The sequence below is a fragment of the Pezoporus wallicus genome, unplaced genomic scaffold, assembly GCF_028554395.1.
Source record: "Pezoporus wallicus isolate ANWC-B61680 ecotype Strahan unplaced genomic scaffold, APGP_CSIRO_Pwel_v1 contig_1438, whole genome shotgun sequence".
Lineage (NCBI taxonomy): Eukaryota > Metazoa > Chordata > Aves > Psittaciformes > Psittacidae > Pezoporus > Pezoporus wallicus.
The window spans coordinates 119,431-138,593 of record NW_026638681.1 but is presented as its reverse complement, the minus strand read 5'-3'; the positions used below and the strand labels follow the sequence as shown (position 1 = coordinate 138,593).

General features: G+C 37.4%; 1 protein-coding gene across 2 annotated transcripts in view; it reads left to right on the top strand.

The window, feature by feature from the left end:
- The window catches only part of USP9X (ubiquitin specific peptidase 9 X-linked), a 99,011-nt gene that overhangs the window by 4,972 nt on the left and 74,876 nt on the right, over positions 1-19,163 (top strand). The gene's annotated exons all lie outside the window — the stretch shown is intronic.

Here is a 19,163-nt window from a genome sequence, read left to right as displayed (position 1 = left end):
GCAGAAAGCCATTCTGTTGTGACTTGACATCCTCAAAATGTCAGCTTCTGCGTTTCTGAGACATTACGGTGTCCGCTTGAGCCCATTGGTGCTTTGAGCACTTTCTGTAGATCTGGTTTGGTAAAATAATTTAAAATATTGAGTGTTGGTAAGGTTACAGGGGAGCTGTTAAGAACTTTCCTTACAGTAGAGGAGAGGACCAAGAGAGGTAAGGTCCTAAAGTGGCCACTTGTGACTTAATGTAAAATCTTTTTGCTGTTTTTTTCCTTCTTAAAGGAGCTTAACAGCACAGCCAGTTCCTTTTGCATTTTCTGTTGTGAATTTTCTGAGACTCCATTTTATAAGAAGCCATTAGTTACTAATTTTATTTTGACAGCTGAATTCAGTCTGCTTGGTATCAAAGCTTTCTGATTGCCAGCTGTTGACATGTTTTCAAATAAAAATTAAAATGGTGAGAATAAATGCCATTTGGATACAGGTGTGTTCACAGGCAGATTTTTAATGTAAACTTTACTGATGTATGGTTTTCTTAAAGGATTAGTTAGTATTAACTGTGAGAATGATTACTTGCTTTTGTTTAACATCTTTGTGCTAGTACAGCTTCTAAAGAGGTCCATGGGATGTAGATTTAAAGTCTAGTTATGTTTTGAATGCTAGTATATTCAGCTTTTTTCAGGAAGTTAAAAATGAAGCCTGCTTAGAAGTAGTGGATAGCTATCAGGAATGTTACTGTGGGAAACTTATCTGTAGCCTCCTTGATCTGCTTATAAAACCATTATGTAGCCGTTTTTTGTGATTTAGTTATACATGTAACTGGCAAGAGAAAATGTGTTTTTCTTGCATATACATCTTTGCATGGGCATCATAGCAAATCATATTGTTTGGTAGTTAGTGTTCAGTCATGAATTCACTCTTAAGTAAGGAATGATGCAATGTGGTATTCCCTTAGGATGTATGTTTGTGAATGAAAAACTCACAGAAGAAACCTTTTTCCAATTTTTTTTTTTTTTTGTAGAAGGCAAGACACAAGTGTGTGACTCCTTAATGTTTGCTCATGTTCTCTTCTCCTTCCTGCTCTAAATTGTAAAAGACTTTTCCAGTATTTTTATTTAGCAGAAGTGTTCGAATGAGTACTTCAAAATAAGTACTTGGAGGGAAGTTCAAGACTAATGTTTCATTTAGGTTTCATATAAACTATCCAAAACTCAAGTAATAGAAAATTGTGCCTAGAGGAGCCTTTGCTTAAGACAAGCAGCTGAATGGTAACATGAAATGACACTAAAATGTGCATTGTAAATACCATAGACTTCAATCCTTAAGTCACTTTAATGCTGCTTAACCTTTTCTGTAGCTTCAGCGGGACGAGGTGTGGGAAGAGGAAAAGGTAGTGTTTTGTGTTTGTGTGGTCTTAGCTATTACGCTTTGAAATGATGAAAGAAGGAGATTGTTTAGAAACGTGTTCAGTAAAGAAAAAAGTGATGTGTGTCAGGTAGGATCCCTCTGTTACCAGACAGGCTTTTTTGGTTGGACAGGGGTGTCCTTGCAAGCACTGTGGTGTGGGGATAGTGGTGACAGGCCTGTATTGGTTGTGGGTGGACTTTCAGTTTTCCTGTCCAGAAATGAAAATTGATAGTGAGGAAAAGAAGTCTCTTACTTTTCTAATACAAGATGAGAATGAATATTGTTGTCAAAATCTACCATCATCTCAGTAAATGAGCCTTGCATCTTTGGTGTTCCAATTTTCTGCTGTCTTGGCAATTGAGTACTTAAGTGTGTTTCTGAACATGTTTCAACTGAAAAGTCCATGAATTTGAAAGTTAAATAAGAAAGGTGGATCTGCTTAGCTTAATTTTTAGGTAAGTAGGTTGGTGAAAGACCAAAATTTTGATAAACCAAAAGCTTAAACTATAGTTTAAACTATATTATGTATTAGAATTTGTATGTTTCTAATTTAGAAACAAAATGTTGGGTTTTTTTTTGTGTATTTCTGATGTTCTCTTTTAATGCATTTTCCTGAATCCTTTAGGTTTTCTTTTTATTTTTGTAAATTGTTATGTAAATTCTCTGGACCTTGAAGGTAGACACTCCAGTGACTTGTTCTACAGTTTCAGACTCCAGTTTTGCATAGCCCTCCATATGCCTTGATGTGTCTTTCAGACAGCGCTTTATTAATCACAGTGGGACCTTAAAATCCCAGGTGCTTTTTCTGACTGTTTTTAATTGTGTGTGTATATAAACACACACACAGACATATGAGAACACACATTCATGCAATGGAACATTTTCTTGAGTTGATGTACTGACTTTTTTTCCCCCTAGGTGAGGTAGTAATGTCAAATTTCTGAAGTGCTTTATAGCTCTCTTGCTGTGTCAGAGTTTCTTCATGATAGTTCTGGTAATTAGATAACCTACAGGTTGCCCAAAAATTTTTGATGTTCTTTTTCTTGTAGCAGTTTGGCCAGATTGCTGTGGTTGACAGTTTGTAATGTGTCTAGTGAAGATGTAACTTAAAACATGAATTCCCCTTATGGCATTTGAGAAACCATTAATTCCTTTCACTTCCATGTTTTAGGATTGGGAAAACAGGTTTGTTTTTTTTTTTTTTTTTTAATTTTTTAAAATTTTTTAAAATTTTTTAGATTAATATATATGTATATATAAAATGAAAAGCTTTATAGTGAAATGAAAAGCTTCATTTTTGTCAGTGGCAGTGGATGCAGAAAGGTAGCGCTGCTATGCTGTGTTAGTGGTAGTGAAACCTTGTTGTAAGATAATGTGTCTTCAGCCATGGAAAAACCCCATGTGATCAGTATCAGCCTCTGGTTAGCAGGTTTGTCATTCTCTGCCCTGTCCTTATTTTTTTCACCAGATGTCAGGATGCTTTACCAAACCCGCCTTAATGAATTTCCCTTTTTCTTCATATCATTTCCCTGATATTGAAATGAATATCTAGAACCAGTAGCAAATTTGGTGCCTGGAGGCAGCGAGATTAGGATAGTGAATGACCATGTTGTTAGTTTAGTTTTGTTGCTGGCAAGCAGTAGCCAAAATGAGAGTTTGATTTGGAGATTCACGTGTGCTGTGCTGATTGATCCTTAGTTGGTACTTCAGAAGATCATCTTTTTCTAAAATTTAAATTGTCCTTGATACTTGGTGTGCTGTTTGTTTATATGCTTATATTTAGTTAGGTGTAAGTATCACACAGGAAGATGTAGCAGTTAAATATGTTACCTAGACCAGCAGAAAGTAACTAACATTTCAAAGCAGAGAATCGGAATCTCTTATGAGAGCTGCTTCATGCTTTTAACTATGTGCTTAGACTATGCTACACCTACAGTTTGGGTGATTTTCAGTGTTGATGACCTGCTGTGGTTCTTCACAGTAGTTCACACTTAAAATGCAGACAAACCCTTCAGTTTCAGTTTTGATTATTCCAACAGCAAAATTTTGCTTTATATGTGAGTTTATTATTGTATGTCATTTAATTTCTAAATGACAATTGTCCAGTAGAATTCTTTATTCCATATCTTTTTAGTATAATAAGATTCTCTAGTGCATTTGACAGAGTTCTCAGAACTTGTGTGCTGGGGATGAGGGATGGGAGGAAGAAGCCTTAACAACTACGTTGATGTTTAAGTAATTCAGCTGCAGTGTTTTTTTCATCTACAGGAATTATGAAGACATTATTGGGGTACTTTTCTGTAGATATAAACCCCCATTTTGCTTCTTTCACAAGCTCTTAAGATAGTTTATGTTTTTTAAGAAACTTTCCCTTCATAAGAAATGAACATTTTTTTATTTTTTTTGTAGTTTGTTCCTACTTGCATGCTTGGTCTGGTGGTGTTAGTCTGCTCTAAAGAAATGCTGTGGTGAGATTTTATTGATCTGGTGAAATGATTGTCTATGCATTTACCTTTTTTCTTTTACTTCCTGAGTATCTTCTGCTTAATTCAGTCTGTGATTTCTTGTGCCGTTCTTGGTTGAAAGTGTTACTTACAAATTCAAGAGTGCCCAGTTGATTTAGTAGGTATCTTCCTTTGTACTTCCTTTTTCTTTCCTCTCTCATACTTCCAGATAGCTAATGCTTCTGAACAACTAATGTTTTGTTTCACCAAAATTGGTGAGGTTAGTTGTATACTTTGCAAAGACTTTCTTGCTGGAAGAAAATGTCTTCTTTACAGACTAAAGCATCTTCTTTACAGACAAAAACTTGCCCACAGGGTGTATATCAGTTGGGTACTTTTTCTGTGCTGAATTGGTGAATATGAGGCTCATGTTTGAGGTGCCTTATTTTTGTTCAGATGCTTGACAAATACAAGAGCAAAATTTGTTTTTCCCACTTACAGTACATACTATTTCATTAGGACTTGGGGGTTGTAATATTTGATTGGATTCCTCAGCGGAACTAAAAGCTTGATTTTTAAAAAATGCTTCCATTATTCATTTTTCAGTTGAATTATCTGATGGCTCAGCGAAGTTGCTTAAAAAATGTGTGTGGTGGAAAGCAAATGCTGTAAAGAGACGTGGAAAAAATGCACAAGTCATGATCTATTTAAGCATTTTACGCTGTAAAGGTGGATATTTTCACTTGGGTAACTTAAGAAGATTCCTCTAAGCTTACATAAAAACAGAAAAGGGGGAAATACAAGAATGAAACTAGTCATTAAACCAGTGGGGTTCCCCCTCACCCCTTAATTATGAACTTTTCCTCTCATTGGATCCTTGACTCATTCAGCCTAGATGATGGATTAAATTGGATTGTCATTCAGTATTTTTATCTTTAGAATTCGTGCTGTAAATGCATGTGTTACATTGGTCTGAATCTCATACTGAGTGGAATTACTACTCTTAATAAACGCGAGAGGCGCTTTTCACTCCCAGTTTGTGCATTTCACAAACATTAATGTATTGTTTCTCACACCACTTTGCAAATTAAAACGCTTGTCTTTTGTTTTACTGATGAAGAATTGGGGCATAGAGGCTGTAAACTTCAAAAGTACCTCCTGTCATACCTTCTCAATGGATTTGTGTTAGAAGTTTAAGGTGTTAGGTACAGTTTATGTTGGCTTAAGTTGCTCTTGTGCTCCCTCGCTCTTCCTCAGTTTTACCTTGATCTCACTACCCAGAAAAATGAGAGGAGGATGAAGAGGTTAATCTGAGAAATCTGTGGTTTCTCCAGCACTGTATATGAAAAAGAAGCAGTCAGAATTAACCTATCAGGGGTCATATATTGCTGTTTTATAACCTGCAGATTTCCCTTTGACTTCCGCAGTTCTGTTTCTTTTCTTGTAAAACATCATTTGACTTCTGCAACAAATAAGGTATGGACAGTTTTTCTTCCTGGTGCCTCAGTTGATTACTGTTTGCCCAGGGGACTTAGTTTGATGGAAACGAGCTTTCATTTGATGGAAATGAAATCACGGTGGAAACCAGATTAATCTGAAAATCTGAAATTATGCAAGAGAAAAATGACAAATTCAGCCTTTGACAAATTTAGAGAGCAAGTTCTGTCTCTGTCTCTCACACAGGCACAAAATTTTGTTACTTGAAAATTTATTTCGCTAAGAAGTAGTAAGACATTTACTATCACAGTGGATACAGTTGTTGCTTGCACTCATACTGTGTCATCTCTAATTCCAGTGTTTTGACCTGGATCTCCAGATAATAAAGCAGTCCTGTGTACAGTTTCGTAACTGGCCTGTTTGTTTGTTGTTGTTTTTTGGTTTTTGTGTTTGTTTCTTTTTGTCTGGTTGTGTTTTTTTTGTTTGGTTGGTTTTGGTTTTTGGTGTGGGGTGTTAAAAAAAGCAGACAGATAATTTTCAGTGATTTCTTGAGCATTCATTCTGCTTAGGCAAATGGCTTGTATGAGCTTAGTTGGAATGGAGCATGTTTAAGGCAGACGGTCTTAAAAAAACCCTAGCTATCAGCTTATAACATTTCTGGTGAGCTTGTGCAAACTTGATTTTTTTCACAGCAAGTATCTTCTGACTGAAATGGTTGTAAGGCAACAGGAAATGACAAAATGTTTACTTGCAGTTAGCTAGTATGGAACTGTACGCAAATGTCCAGGCTGTGTTAAGCAGTTGGTACACTGGAAACTAGTTGGAAGTTTGTGGAAGTTTGCGGAAGTTTGCTAAGCACTTAACACAAGCTTATTGAAACATGAATTTTAATGCTGACATCACTTTCTTGTGTATTTGAGACATTTTAAATTATGCTTGATGGTGATGGTTGTGTTCGAGTTCCTGTGCTTTCTGATTGAAGATTACATGAAAAGCAGAGTTGGAAAAAAAAAAAAAAGATTAAATTAAAGCTAGTACAGTAATGGAAATGCTTAGATTATTTGAATTTAAAGCACTTCCAAATATCTTGGAATTTCACAAAGTTACTTTTGTCATGTTCCAAGAATATAAAATGCTTCCAACTTAATATCTGGGTTAGATGCTATACCATGCTTTATTTATTTGTAGCTAACCAAGCAATAAGTTGTGTTAATTTTATATTTTAAGGGAAAACTTCTGTAATGTGTGATAATGTCACAGGGAATTTGGAGTTTAGACTAATAGTAATAATTATTAATTAATTAGTTAAATAATAATTTTCTTTAGTGCAGTGTTTAGCATAGTTTAGAGAAGTCTTTAAATTCTCCATAGCAAACATGAAGAGAATCAGAAGGGGCTAGGCTAATTTTTGCAGGCTTACTTTCAAGTTCACTTTTCTAACAGATGCTTTATAGTATAATTGAGGTGGTGGTATTGGGTGCTGCACGCTTCAGTGATACATCAGGTGCTGTGTCTAAGCATGATTTAACAAAGAGTAACACACAAGGAAAATATAGCTATAACATTCTAGTGTTATCCATAATTTATTGGCTGAATGGATTTAGACAGTATTTCAAATATTTATAGTGCTGAGTTTTGCAAAACCTTAAGTGCAGTATACTATAAATAATTCCGTGTTTTAAAGCCACAGGTGGAATGAACCTGGAAGATGGCATGATGTTCTCCTTTAGATACGAGAGAAAGAATGAAGGTCGCAAAAGCCATTCAGCACCTACCAGTAGCCTGGTAGCATCCATAAACCTCCTCAGAACAGAAGCCGCAATGTATTTATGTATCTCAGGGGAAAAAAAAGACTAGGGATGCCACTGAACGTGAGAAGTTATGATTTGGACATATGTATGGTTTGGTGGGATCTTCCAAGGACGGAACGTTGAAGTGTTATTTCTGTTTTTGCTTTGTTCCCCAGGAAGAGTTGAAGTGAGTAGTATTAAATTGCTCCAGTGTAGTGGATCAAAGGGAGTTTTTTGATTTAAACTTTTTTCATGAAGTTTTTAAATTTTTGTCAGCAGTTAATGTTCTCTGTAATCCTTAGGCAGTTGGACTAGATGGTCATTGTAGGTCCCTTCCAGCTGAAAAATAATTCTATTTAAATATTCATTGGAGGAGGAGGCGGATACTTCATAGTTTTAGCTTCATCAGTCCTGCCTACAAAATTGTTCTGAAAGAATCTGAGATTTCTTTCTGAGTCCTGCAGCAAAAGAACACAACTTCCAGGGAAGTTGCAAAGGTCAATGGAGCTGGAGGATAAAGGTTCTTAATAATTACTTAGGGTTTGAGCCCAGCTCCCAAAGAGAAGTGAGATGCTTTGTGGAAGCTTTTTGGAGTTTGCAAAACTCATGTTCTTCTCCTGTTAACCTTAGGACCCTATTTAGAGAGAAATTACAGAATCTGTTGCAACCTAAAATAACAATGAAAACTTTCTTCTTAAGTCTTAGAATGAAAGTTCTTGGTGTCTATCAAGGTTTCACAGCTACCCTCACAATATCAGGTGCAAAACTCAAAGCTTTGATCATGAAAGAAGAAAGGAACATCCATGCCTGAAGATGGAATTTTGAAGAAGCTTCTGAAGTGGTTGATGAACTGGAGGTTTCATTTTGGGCGAAAAAAACCTGTGTAGATGCATCAATATTTTGTTTATTTTTGTCGATCCAAATGTGAATATTGCAGACTTCTTATGCCAAATCTAAGCAAAACGGGGGAAAAAAAATGCTTTGCTGTGAAATGATGTGATGCCCAAGCACAAAATCAAGTAGGCTTAAGCTACTGCAAAACAGAATATTGATATTAATCTCTGAAAAATGAAACAAAAGTGACACAGCTTTTTACAAACAACATTTTTGGCCTTGTTTTAGTTTGCTTTAATACTTTAAAAAATAGTGCTCAACAGAAAGACATAAATGTAATAGACCATTTTCTTAGGTTAGTGGGGTTACATGGAGGGTTACATGTTAACAAAATCAGATGTGATTTTTTTTTTTTTACTGGCTTCTACAAGGTGATGGTATACTTCTTGGTTCATATGAATTGATTTTCTTGATGAGTTACTGCTTTTAAAAAACCTGGACTTTGGTAAAAATGGTATTTATTGCTCTTTCTCTGGCATGATTAAACTCCTTTTAAGAGCCTTCTGATGAAGTGCTTTTTTGGCTTTGTTTTTTAATGCTGAAGACTTACTATTCTTTCTTGTGTGTAGCTGGTAATAATTTTTTTAACACTGTCCTATTATGGATTTTGTTTCTAACCTGTTAAAAACCTAGACCTTCCTTCCCATTTAGTTCTGTATTTTGCCTAAGTCTTCATCTGCTGTCTGCTTTAGTTTCCAGTGCAAAACGACAACGTCATGGTACTTAGTTCCTCAATATGTTGTAAAATACAGTTCCTAACCCCTTTCAGTGAGAGAATTGCAATAGATGGAAGTACTTGGTATGAAGATTAGTGTTACTGAATATATTAATCTTTATCATTTACACTTTAAAAGTTATGTTTAAAGATGGTTTCTGTGTATGGGCATTATTTTTAATTGGAAGGGTAGGTATATATACTTTGTAGTAGTATCAGCTGGTTTTCTTAGCACTGAGTGCTGTTTCAAACAGCCAGTAAATGTTTTCTTGACTAGCTGAAGATTTGCAAAACACACATTTTATATGTATTGGTTCTGTTCTTGGAAGTCTACAGTACAGAAATTCAGGTGGTCTCGTAAAATCTTTCACATTGATGACAAAGTATTCATTTAATTTTATTTATGACTGTAAGAAGTTGCACGAGTGGCTATGAGTTTCACTAAAGAGGTTTTTGTCCAGAGATGGTGGTTTGATTTCTTCTCTCCATTCCCCCTACTCCTCCCCCCTTCCTTTCTGCACTAGTTTGGAATATATCCTGTTTTTCAAGATCTAGTAGAAGTTATGTCTGTAGATTTCTCTTGATTCTTTATTAGATCGTAAAACTTAACTGTAGCTTCTCTGGGTTTTTCATTTTAAAATACTTACTTTTTTCTAGTGTATTACATTATAAATATTGGGAACTGAGGTTTTTTGTTGTGACACTGATGCATCTTTTGTGTTTAGAATCAGAGCAGAAATATTTCTTAATAACATGGTAGAAGAGACCAAGATGTTTAACATTTGTTCAATGATTTATATGGTGGTTGGGTATTTTTAATGTATTATGAATGTCAATCATATGTGTGTATTAAGAAATCCATATTAGGTAAAAAATAAAAATATAGGAATAATCAATTAGAATAAATTTGAAGGCCGTGTATTAAATTAATTGCCTGAAGAAAAAGATTCATTTGGGATACATCATTTTGTTTTGTTAGTATATTGCAACATGTTCATCCAAAACTAGATTGTAAGTACAAAAAAAATGAGGTGTTGCTTTCTACCTGCATTAGTCTGAAACAGTTTTAAAGACATAACTCCACCAGGAAACTGAACCTGTTGCTGTCATTGTCTAGTTGCTTTCTGAACTACTGCTATTATAATTAAACAAAAGAGAAAACTTTCAATGTCAGTACAGAGGTATAGTTTGTCTGCTCATATGAGGAATGTGAATTGGAAAGAATTGAATGCATCCTCATGTAGGGAAAACGAGTACTACTGTGTAAACTTAGGTTTCTGGTCTGTTGTCTCTTTCAGACTTTGTAATTCATCCCATTCTGTACATTCCCAAAGCTTTTCATTCCACTTTTATAGTATGCTTTGGCAGCTAGTAGGAAGCCGTTGATACCTCGGTGCTCAGAATTTGTTTTAATTACCTCTATTTCTTATTGCTTTGCTGTAAAAATTCATGTCTTGCTGAGAAAAGCCTTTATTACTTAGGTGAAACTAAGCCTGTATTTTTCTGCCACCCATAATACTGAGAATGTATTTTGATTTTCCCCATTGACTTTTGAGCATACAGTAATGCTCTTTCTGGCAGAAGAAGCAGAGCAGTCAAGTTGAACATGAAGTAACATTAAAAGTTAATTATCCCTTTTAAAAATGAAGTAAGAATGAATGTTTTTATAAAGTCTTAATAGTGTCACATCTTTCAATTTTTGGCATTTGGATTAATGCTTTAAGGAAGAAACAGTGTTCTTAAAGTGTTCTGGACAGTAGACTTTGCTATACAGGTTGGAGAGGTGTAAGTATTACATCCATTTTAGAAAGGAATGAATGGCTTGAAGTGTTTGGTATAGCCATGACCAGACTAGATTTAGAGCATTTAGTCAGTCTTTGGTACAAAATTTAGGCGGGCTAGTTTCTTGAAATAATGAAAAGTAGACAAGATACAATAATAATTACTCCACAGATGATAGAGGATCAACTAAAAATGTGCGTATTAGTTTTAATCTAGAACATTATTTAAATTTAAATATTAAACTATGCTTTGTCCTTGCTTTCTGGTGTTCTGTGCCTGCCTGTAAAGGACTGAGGTTGCAGTTTTACCTGCAATATCAAAATCCTGATTGGCTATATTGGCAACAACATGGAGTTTGGGTTGCCCAATGGCAGTCTCCTGCATAAATGAACTGTAGCATAATTGGAAAAAAGTACAGCATTGTGTTGCTTAGCAGCATGAGATTGGATCTCTGTATGAAACGTGCATACTGAAGTTCTTAGATCTGATTTTTATTTTAATTTTAGTTTTGAGGTTGTTTCTTGTAGCTTTTTCTTTTAATCCAAGGTGAAAGAAAGTCTTGCCCTCTTCTTTGCATGTTCATTGTGAATTCAAGAAAAAGGCTGCATAGTAAGTGAAAGTTATGGTTCAAAACATTCAGGCAATTTTTAAAATAGATTTCGGCATTTTTCCAGATAGAAATGACTTGTTGAGTTTGCATTTCTTAGTTTAGTGCATACATTTACTGATGTGCTTTTCATTCACTTGACTTAAAGTCATTGAATAAGTATGTTGGGAAAGACCTTTAAGATCATCAAGTACAACCATTACCCCAGGACTGCCAAGAGCACCACTGAACTATATCACCTAGGGCCTTGTCTGTGCAATGATTCCACCACTTCCCTGGGCAACCTGTTCCAATACCCGACTACCTGCTCTGTGAATAAATTTTTCCCAATATCCAATCTAAACCTCCCCTGGCACAGCTTGAGGCCATTTCCTCTTGTCCTATCACTTGTTACTTGGGAGAAGAGACCAACACTCACCTCACTGCAGCTTCCTTTCAGGTAGTTGTGGAGAGTGGTAAGGTCCCTCCTGAACCTTCTCTTCTTCAGGCTGACAACCCCAGTTCCCTCAGCTGTTCCTTGTAAGACTTATTCTCTAGACCCTTCACCAGCTTTGTTGCCCTTCTCTGGACCCGCTCCAACACCTCAATATCTCTTTTGTATTGAGGGGCCCAGAGCTGAACACAGTATTTGAGGTGCAGCCTCGCCAGTGGGGATGATCACTTTCTTGGTCCTGCAGGCCACGCTATTTCTGATACAGATACTTCATTCTCGCTTTTGGAAAGCCTGGTTTGTTTTACTGTCGTGACCTGAATTCTGATTTCCTAACATAAAACCTCACATTATCTTTGAATGTATTTTCTTACTCACTTGGAAACAAGAATTTAACTAATACAATTGCAGGGGCTGTAAGTTCTACATCCCTTCTCCTCCTGTCATTGAGATGTATTGAGTATCATTGAGGGTACAGTTTCATGCCAATGTAACTCCCACTGAAGGTTCCTGGGAGTGAAGGACTGGTCATACTGGATGAGACACTCAGTCTTGCTGAGTGTTTTGTCCATGACAGTGACCTGGAACGTATGCCTAGGGAAAAGCATGGCAGCAAGGCCACAGCTCACTTCAGGGAACACCATTAATGGACTTAACATTTGCTGCTTTTGTATGTAAGGCATTGACTGCTTGGTTTCTTGATGCTGTATCTTTGATGATGTTCTCTGTCACGTAAGCAAAGCACTTTACCGTCAAAATAGGACCTGCAGTTGACTTTCCTGTTTGGTAGCCAGAACTAAGCGTATGATCTGAAGACCTGACCTGTTGTTACATTATTTGTGAAAAAACATCATGTACCTTAAGTAACCAGTGGTACACTATCTAACCATCACATGCCTCAACAGTTATTGGCAAGTGAATGTCTTTTAGAGAAAGACACTTGTTGCTGCTGTCCAGTTCCCTTTCAAGGGCTGACCTTCATTGATTATTGCCTTGAAGTAAGACAGTAAGTCTCTAATCAGGTAATATCCATAATTTGTTGTTCAAAGAGGAGGAAGCCTTATTGCATAAAGCTACCATTTTCTGCAGCATTTCTCTACAGACTTCAGCCTAGAATGCTGTGTAGCTGGTACTTGAAGATACTGAATGCATGCAGATGACTTCTTTGAGACCAAATTTATGGGTTTGATAGTTGTGGTCTTTCTGCTTTGTCCTTGACCTGACAACATGTGGTGATACTTTCTCTTGGAAGTTCACTTTCTGTGCTTTTATTGCATAGAACATGCAGTAAGATTCACATGAATGGTGGGTGTAGGAGCATCTTGTACAAAGTGAAGTCACATACTGTTAAGAAGGTATATCTTAGCTAAACTACGTCTCAACACTAAGCTTTGAAGTTAAAAAATAATCCTGAAAGATCTCAGGGCATCCCTCTATTGTGTTGCAGGGCATCCCTCTATTGTGTTATATGATATCGGGGGCAAATAAATTGTATGTTTTCATGGATATTTCCAGTGTTCCAGAAACTTACGCTGCCAAGTGTGTTAGCTTGAGATGTATGATGTGGAAAGATAAACCAAAAAGGCTGCTTGAAGTAACCTGTTTTTTCAGTCAGAACAGTTTTAGTTCTGTTCAGTCAGAACAGCAGCAATTGCAGTTACTCAGAATCTGTCTTTTTTTGCTGTTACTGTTTAGAAATTTCTTGCTTTGAAATAATGTGTTGGAACCTGATGCAGTTAAGTTGCATTACATTCACTTCTTTACTAGGAGAAGGAACCTAAATTACTTGTCTTTGTAATATAAACTATTTGAACTAATTGCTGCTATTTGAATTGATTGCTGCTTATCAGGTATTTTCTAAATATTTAAAGTTAGACACTTCTTGCTCTACTGAATAGTAGCTTAATGACAAGTTTTTCATTAATTATTGAATACATTTCGGTTTCAGTGCATGCCAGTGTTAATGAGCGAATTGTTGAGGCCACCAGTTTTCTATTCCAATTATATAAATAATTTTCTCTTCCTGAAAGACATAAGGAACAGAGAAGAAAGAAAATGATAAATGTGTGGGGGTGTGCATAGATATAGCTACTGAATTAGGTCAGTGTTACAGTTTTGGGGGAGGTATTTCTAGATGAGAAGGCGTTTTGGTTAAAATAAAGGAATAGGGTAGAAGGTTAGATTCCCAAATCTAGAATTTTTAGACTAAAATCAAGTCATAACCACTGTGATGAGTCAGTATTTATTTGGATTTTAAGAATGCAGTTCCCATAATCCTGTATGAAACAGATCTGTGATACCTTTCAACTGAAAATTTCTGTTGCTGCAGTTAAACTTCTTTGCAGTACAGCACTTAGGATGAAAAAGCACATCTTCTGTGAGATCCCATTAAGATATGAATGTTCTTCTGGAAACAATGCTTAGTAATTATTTTTTCTTAGCACAGTTGTATGATCCTACTACTACAGTCCCTAATGAAGAGTCCCTCCTCAGCATCCCTATAGATCCCTTCAGATACTGGAAGGCTGCTATGAGGTCTCCATGCAGCCTTCTGTTCTCCAGGCTGAACAGCCCCAACTTTCTCAGCACTTCGCACATGAAGACAGGCTGAGAAAGTTGGGGCTGTTCAGCCAGGAGCAGAGAAGGCTGCGTGGAGATGTTATAGCAGCCTTCCAGTATCTGAAGGGGGCCTATAAGGATGCTGGGAAGGGACTCTTCATTAGGGACTGTAGTGATAGGACAAGGAGTAATGGGTTCAAACTTAAACAGGAGAAGTTCAGGTTATGTATAAGGAGGAAGCTCTTTACTGTGAGGGTGGTAAGGCACTGGAATGGGTTGCCCAGGGAAGTTGTGAATGCTCCATCCTTGGTGGTGTTCAAGGCCAGGTTGAACAGAGCCTTGGGTGACATGGTTTAGTGTGAGGTGTCCCTGCCCATGGCAAGGGGGCGCTGGAGCAAGATGATCTTAAGGTCCTTTCCAACCCTAGCTATTCTATGATTCTGTGATTTTTAGAAAGCTCTATTGTTACATATTGAGTAGACTAGTATCCCGGCATACATTGTTACCACACTTTAAAGTAGATTTTGTGGCCCATATCTTCTCTTATATATAACCAGAAAACTTGAAATAAAGGAAGATGGGTTTGTGTCCCTACATAGGGCTTACGTAATACACAGGAATATGTCTTTTGAGATCTGCTGCTGTCACCTGTCACCTTGCATTTGCTTTTTTTCTGAGACTTGGTATTGTAGGTACACCTGGGTTGGAGCAATCCCAGGCACAGCTACAGGTTGGGCAGAGAAGAGAGTCAGAGCAGCCCTGTGGAGAAGGACTTGGAGGTGTTGGTCAATGAGAAAATGAATGTGAGCCGGCTTCAGTGTGTGCTTGCAGCCCAAAAAGCCAACCGTATGCTTGGCTGCATCAAAAGGAGTGTGGCCAGCAGGTCGAAGGAAGTGATTCTGCCCCTCTGCTCTGTGAGACCTCACTTGGAGTATTGTGTAGGACATGGAACTGTTGGAACAAGTCCAGAGGAGGGCCACGAGGATGATCAGGGGACTGGAGCACCTCCCATATGAAGATAGGCTGAGAAAGCTGGGGCTGTTCAGCCTGGAGAAGAGAAGGCTGCATGGAGACCTCCTAGCAGCCTTCCAGTATCTGAAGGGGGCTTATGAGGATGCCGGGGAGGGACTGTAGTGACGGGACAAGGGGTAAGAGGTTCAGACTTAAACAGGGGAAGTTTAGGTTGGATATAAGGAAGAAGTTCTTTCCTGTTAGGGTGGTGAGGCACTGGAATGGGTTGCCCAGGGAAGTTGTGAGTGCTCCATCCTTGGTGGTGTTCAAGGCCAGGTTGGACAGAGCCTTGGGTGACATGGTTTAGTGTGAGGTGTCCCTGCCCATGGCAGGGGGGTTGGAACTAGGTGATCTTAAGGTCCTTTCCAACCCTAACTATTCGATGATTCTAAGTAGCTAATTTAGGAGAAAGGCTGTATGTGTTGGGGTGTTTTATTTACTTTTGAAGAGATGACGTTGAGGGACTCAGATGAAAGCTGTGCGAGAAGTAAGCTGGATTAGAAGAGTGTGTCTCTTGGCCATTATATGCTTAAATGCCATCCCTTGTATTTGCTGTTACATGTTAATCCTGTAACAGAGCAATATGTACATACTTGCTTCCTGTCTAGCACTTACCTGGGAACCTATGTCTGCTGTTTTTTTTTCCTGCCTTTTGAGAGGGTGCTTGGTTACTTTCCTTACCCAAACAAAATTAACCTATCTGCCACATAGGCAGGAGGTTGCTGGCATTGGAAGCTGAGGTGAAGCTCTGATGTGCAGCTGTACTAAATGCTTGAGCCTGGAAGGAGAGGCCCTTCCCGGAGGGCAGTGCCACATCCAGCATCCTCTGCATGGTGTGCTGGTGGTGTTGGAACGCTACTTGCAGCAAGGGGTGTCTTCTAAGTGGGGAGCTTGCAGAGTCAAAAACCCCATAGCTGGCTTTGCCTGGTGTTAACTAAAGTTACAAGGAGTCAGGTAAAGCAGAAGCTGAGTTTTGCTTGTAATTTAGTGGTGAATCAGGGTGACATAAGGAGATAGAAGAAGCATGGCAAATCGGAATTTGCTTGGTTGGTAATCGAAAGCAAATGTCAGTGAGATTCATTTGGCTCAGTCTTTGTAGCCTCGTAATGTCGCTTGATGAACAATGGAGTAGTTAGTTTGTCATTTAACAGGCATCTGTCTCCATCTTGACACTGTATCAAAACATCCATTCAAAGCTTTGGGTAAAGAAGATAGGGTTCTTTTTAACATGTCTTAGCGTGCTGAATGCAGAATCAAATATAGTAGAGATGAGCCATATATAAAAATTAAAATAGAGTCTCCATTAGAATTCAGCTGGATATACTGTTGTCCTTTCTGTATGCTTAAAAGCAAGGTGTCAATGTATCAGTTCACATTTGTCTAGAAATAATCAGTGTTTAAACAGGTATAAAGGCTATTCTTGAGCTGAATCAAACTGTGCCATGGTGAGTTTTAAGTAAAAGGTTGACTAGTCTGAATTAGAGAAGTGATGGGAATTTGAAATTCCATGGTTAATCAGTTCTAAAGTCAATAAAGCAGTAGTGTGTTCTCCGTGGGCGTGCAGTTTGGCATTTTCTCTGAAACATAAATGGTTAAATCAGTGGCTGAAAACAGGACTGGTGAACTACTCCCTTCTAATGCTGTTTAAAACCATAAATTGGAATATAATTTGTCATTACAAAAACATGTTTGTATACTCTGTAATTAGAAGGGAAATACCTGAAAAGGATATCCTTGCAGTTTAGAATATATAGATACTACAAGAAGCAGTGAGACCATTTACTAGAGTGATTTTAGTTAGCTGCAGCATAACCTGAAGTTACTTATGTATCACTGAAGACATCACACAAATTTGCGGGGGAAAAGTGATGAACTCACTTAAGAAGTTGGCCTGTAAATGTTCTGTATTTACTAGCATCTACAAAATTCTGCATATTTCTGTTATACAGATTTTGGTTTACTCTGTGAATTTACAAGCTTTTGAATAAATAGGCTATTTCAGTAGTAGTTTTCTTGTACGTCCTAGTTAATTTATGTCTCTTACCTTGAGCAGAAATGAGTTTACAAGAATGCTTCGCCCAGACCCTTCAGCTAAACACAGACAATATCTGAAAGGTAAATTCACATTAGTGTAAGTCTGTCTAACAGGAGAGCTGCAGTTTTGTCCTGGCTCCCTAGCTGGCATTAGGATGAGAACTCTCTTGCCTTGTAGTACACCAGCTCAGGTAATTAAAAAACTGAAAGATCATCACAGTCTTTTGGAGTTTTCTGTGGTGTTGTTTCCTTTAGTACTCTGGACTGGCTCACTTCATGATAGTTCAGCCAAAAGCATCAGAATAAGAAAGACATGAAATTGAAGCTGCTTGCACTTGATGTAAGATTTTGTGGAACCATAACTGCCAGGGATTGTTTCTTTCTGCAATAGAAACAAACCTAGACTAGGATTGCTTCTGAAAGGAGCATTTTCACCCTTTTCTGGCCTCTCTGCTACATCGTTTCCTTGCGCAGGAAGAATGATTGTGATTAAGGAAGGTTTATTCTGGTGTTAGTTGGTTTAGGGCTGTTGAAAAATACAATGTAAGGTGGCAGAAGTTTGATTTCATTGGTTTATGCAACTACCTGGAAGCCTCAGTTGGGTAGTGGTGGGGAATCGACTGCATTGAACTGCAGTAGATTGCTAGATTGCAGTGTGTGTGTTTATGTATATATATATAAAAGACAGGAAACTTAATCTTGCTAATACTTTCTGGCTAGTGATCTTTCTAAACATCAATAGAAAATATTAAATATGCAGGAGGGCATTTAAAAAGGAATACCAATTAAAATATATTCATTTTCAAAATTGCATTTAATTTATTTTATTTCTTTTTTATCTTTTCTCCCCAGAAGAAAGTTGGAGTTTATAATGTCTGTTCTGGACTTAGGAGGCTCACTGTGAATATGAATTCTGAAGGACAGGGGTGGATTACAGTTGTCTGTGTTCAAAGAATAGAGTTTTGTTCAAAAGTGAGCATTATTTTAGTGGAGATCTCCGAGTTTGTTGGTGCTGTTAATATTGGAGACTGCACAGAGGAGGGATAGTGGTGTGTTCAGTCAAAATTTTTATTGTATATGTAATGGTTTGCAAATCTGTGTTATTTAGGAAAGGATTTTTAAGTGTCTTGGAGAAGAAAGATACCTTGAGATGAGATGTCATAATTAAACACTTAAAAATGTGCATAGTGTTACAGCAGAAACTTTAGTCTAAATTGATAATTTGAACCTTTGCTGACTGAATCAGAAACTTGGCACTGCCAAGTGAATCTTGCTGAAAGCTCATACAGTCTACCACTGTACCTGGCTTTTGAACTTCCTGAGTTCAAAAAGCTTGGTGTTTATGTGGTCCTTGGAAGCCTGAGTTGTTCTGGAAAATTTGCGTTGTGTCTTCTGTGGTTACACAGTGCCCTGTGGCATAGAGTGGAATTGCTGTAGTAATACAATTTTTATTTCTGTATATAACACAGTGAAGTTGAAACACATAGTGACTACTGAACTGTTTGTGTATCATGGTTACAAGATCAACAAGTAAACCTGATGTTAGAATTTTCTTAATATAATCTACTGAAGTACTTTGTGGAGTTGTGATGGGATTTGCAGTGGGCCTGAAAGGCCAATGGACCCAGACATGTGGTAGAAGAAGGGAATACAGGTCAAATGCCCCGGGTAAAAACGGATATGCTAATAGAAGAGGCTTGGCTGAGGTAGAATCAATCTCTAGCTCCCTCTCAGGCATCTGCAGCTAGATAGTGTCGCGAGAATAGTATTGGAAAAGATTATGAATTTGGCTGTTCATACTCTTAACTAGATAATTTCTGTATAGACCTAAATCAGTACCTTGAATTAAAATCTAAAACCTACTGTAGCAGTTCGGACACAACAGAGAAGAGTGAGTTGTGAATTTTGGATATCTGTCAGTTTCTCAGTGGTACAGAGGTAAATATCAGTGTAATTTTTACTTAGAACATTTAAAATCGTCTTAAATACTTCAAATGTAATGTTCGGGTGTCAGTGTACTCAATAAAAAGAAATACTAAGTCTAAAATGAAGGATTCTT